Source organism: Zingiber officinale, chromosome 11A (genome assembly GCF_018446385.1).
Source record: "Zingiber officinale cultivar Zhangliang chromosome 11A, Zo_v1.1, whole genome shotgun sequence".
Classification (NCBI taxonomy): Eukaryota; Viridiplantae; Streptophyta; class Magnoliopsida; order Zingiberales; family Zingiberaceae; genus Zingiber; species Zingiber officinale.
The window spans coordinates 85428668-85432827 of NC_056006.1; positions in this window are offsets into that span (position 1 = coordinate 85428668).

The following is a 4160-nucleotide window of genomic DNA, read 5'->3' on the forward strand; positions in this document are numbered from 1 at the left end:
ATTTAAAAACATTTTCAAAACCAATATCCCATCATGTTCCTTGGCCATAATGCACATGACTTGTACATTAGCTTTCCCACATAACTATGTGTTTTGATGAACCTAAAATTCAAAAGAATGCACTAAGTCAACATCTTGAGTTTTGTTCATCATCCTAACATCTAATGTGTACTAAAATTACATCCAAGTCATCTTATAGGTCTTTGTGAGATGTAGATTTTGGTTTTTGCCCTAATCTAGGGATCATGCATATCTATCTAGGCATTTTGGAGATATTAAACATCCACCTAGGATGTCACTTGTTAATAAGTGTTGTTAAATGCCATTTGTCCTTAATTACAAAAAATTAAAAAATGATCATGCATGCTTGAAACTAAATAACTTTCAAAAACCAAAATTTAGAAATTATGGTAAAATCAATTGGTATGTTATGACATGGTATTTTTGGATTTTCATAATAAAACATGAATAAAAAAAATATCATGGCATATGATGTGCAAACAATCATGGCAAGATTAACATAAATAAATATACCTAGATTAACTATCTAAGTATCCCTTAAAACCAGCGCTTAAACTTACAACAAACCTAGTGCCCCCCAAGCCAGCCAGAAAATTGGCCAAAAGGTATTGGCATTTAATAATAAATTAAGTATATTCCTCAAATGGCATTTTCCACAAAGTAGCATTTAAATTAAAGGCATTAAGTTTATTTAAGAGAACACGAAATCCCACTTGGTATTCTCTCATGAATTTCCAATTTGTGCCATTTTAAGATAAAATCAATTATTCCATAAACATTTTACTTTCAAGGAGTAAATATTGTTCATCATCAAAGGAAAAACCTTAAAATGAAGTGCTCCTCCTCACCAAGGTTGTTATCGGACACCTCTCTTTAACTCCTAACTTATCTAGTGTATGAAGGAACGAACCCCCAGACCTATTGGTGCTCCTTGGATATCTCTAGGTATTCACTAGGGATAACTCCCTAGATACCTTCCTAGTGACCTTGTTTGGCTCTTCCTTGGTCACTTTTGGTCAACTCTAGGGGATAACCTCCTCCCTGTGACCTTGGTGGCTTTCTGGTTTTCTGGACTTTCTTAGACTTCTTCTTTGAAGTCTTAGTCTTTAATATAGCAGATAAATATATACTCTTCCCAGTATTCTTGGTGACCACTAGACAGGATTTGTTCCATCCATAACCTATATGGATGTACTCTGTAGAGGGCACATCCTTAGCCTTGTTGTATCCACCTGACCATTGGATGACTTTGTCGCACCTCTTAAACCTAGGTTATGCCTTTTTGCCCTAATAGGATATTTTCCATCATTTTTGGGTCTTTTCCATTTTATCAAGTCTTGACCTCAAGACTTGATTTTCCATCATCACTAAGTCCTTAGTTTTGGTTTTCCATTAAGTCCATGAGCTTTTTTGTTTCTAGGCTTGTAGTTATTGACCTTAGTGTTCTTGCCTAGTTTGGTAGTTTTAGCATGTAGAGCCACATGCTTTTCCTTAAAGCCCCCATGCTTCCTATTCTTATCATTAAAATGATAAAAATTTGAACTATCATGCTTTTTATCATAATGTAAAAGGGATAGGCTCAATGAATGAAATCTTCTTTATTAGGGACTCCTTGACTAGCTTCCACAGAGCCTTGAACACCTCTTCTTGAAATTGACTTGCCCCGGAGAGAAGCACACACAATGTGTTGCCTCTCTCCCGGGGTTCAGGGGGTCCTCATTTCTCTTCTTTTGCCCTTTTGAGACTCGCCCTCTTGGCGATTTAGGACACTTGCTCTTGTAGTGCCCATGTTCTCTATATTCAAAGCATATAATATGATTTTATTATTAATTGAAATGTTTATACCTTTGCTTGTAGGGGTATCGATGTAGAGGCTTCCTCTTGATCCGAAGATATTCCTCCATTCGATTTTGCTTGACTCGGAGGTGGAAGCTTCTTTATCCTCATTCTCTTGACGATGTAGTTTCTCTTCTTGATCGGTCATTAAGATGATTGCTCCCTCAATCCTAGGGTGGAGACATCATCTTGAATGAGAAACAGGACCCTCCTTGTTCCATCATCCATTGAGGATGAAACTACTTGGTTCTTTCTTCTTTGAGTTGGTTGAGTAGTCTCACCCCGAGTCCCACAGTCTTGCTCCGAGTCACCTCTCCTCCGACTTCTTCTTCGAGGAGGGGATCTCTTCGTATTGTTATACCAAATTCCTTTGATCTTCAAATTCTCCAATTTTTACAAAGGATGGTGTTTTGGCATAATAATTGACCGAGCTTGGTCACTTTTATTACGCTTCGGACGCTTTGGCTCCACTTGCTCCTCTTGAGAACTTTACCCTTTGAGTTTCTTGGAGCCTTGAAGCCTTCCATTAGAGCAAACCATTGCTCTATCTCCATCATAAGAAAATTTTTGATTCTTAATTTCCAAGAATCGAAGCTTGTAGATGAATATCCAAGTCCATCTTGGAATTGCATCTTGAAGTTGAGCTTGATAAAGTCTTGAACTTGAAGAATTTGCTCCCACTTCTTCACCCTCTAGCTTTTCTTGTTATGCTTGACCCTTCTTCTTCTTGATGATTCCGTTGAGCTGGCCAAAAAAGGGTAGCAAAAGTGGGTGATCGTCGCATTAAGTTCCGTTGCACGTGCCGCTGCTCTCCTTACTACAGGAAAATACAAAGAAACAAATGCATACAACGCTAACAAATGGATTTTACTTTGTATCCACCTCACAAGAGGTGAAGTCCAAGGATCCACACACGCACACACCCTCCACTAAATAAAACTCTCTATGGTAACTACCTAGAAGGGAGAAGCCCACAAGACCTCAAGAAGGGATCAGATTTATACTTGTTTCTTCTTACAATATACACATCAAAGAACCCTCAAGACCCTACCCTGTGCTTCTTCTCCGCCTTTGATCCGCCTCCGCTCTTTTGGATGCGCAGACCGAAGGCCACCTCTCAAGCTCGGGCGGTCGAAGCTTGATGACTTTTGGAGGCAAAATGAATTGCCTTTTCCGACCGATCAGCCATCATGCGCTGCTGCATATCGCCATCCGGCTTTTCCACCCCAAACGGGTACGGCCTGGTATAAACGTGTGATTCCCACCGGATCCATGGATGTTCGACATGGATCCATTCCAACGGGATTCTTTCCCGCGGTACGGCTGACGGCTACTTATGTATGAATTCCCAATCTGCATCAGCAATGCTCCGCTGTCTTGCCCCAAGCGCGATATTGATATATCGCCGCAAACTGTGTCTGGCACCGAGTCGGATTCGAGCTCAGCAGCGCTCCTAGCGGAATCCGACGCATGAACACGATCCGCCGAGACTTAGTCGAACTCGAGACCGAGAAGCTCAAGACCCGGTCCACACTTAGACTTTGTTAGAACATGTTGGTGCGCCATACAACATCGCCACTTCGACCCGGGACTTCCCACTCAGTGTGTCAAACCTCCTTGACCCACTTGACTTCTCTTGCCACGTCAAGTGCACAAGTGGTCACTTCCTTCACTCTTGCTTCTTCCTGGACCTGACTTCTTACACATCACTTCAAGAGATCCGTCGATCCGGCGTCACACCATTTCACTCAACCCAGCCCTCCACCTGTTTTCCGTGCGGACTCTCACTCACCTTTGCTTCATCTTCATAGACATCACTGTGGACCCTTGCAGCCTATAGCTCTCTACTCAATCTTTCATCCTTTCATTTTCCACTTCCTACCTACTCGCTTTGTCATCCATTGCGCTTCATGACTCTATCCCTTTGTCTCACCGCTGCCTTAACATACTCTTAATCCACAAAGCAGTCAAATGTCTATCCAATGCTCAACTTCAGACTTGACTTACTTCGCCAACCTTAACCTTGACTCTTGATCAACCTGCTTGTGCATTCACGACATGAGCATTGTGACGAAGACAAGACGACCAACCGTCCAACAACCACATGTACAAGCAATAATGTATAATTTTTTATATAATTATATAGTATTCGACTAGTAGTTATTTTTATCAATAAGGATACTCTTAAACAATGTAATATGGTTAAGGATTTGCCCCCTTGCCCTCACTAATGGCTAAACTCGCACCATGGCTCGCCAACCGCCAACCAACACACGGAGGTAAATCATAGATGACTACTAGCC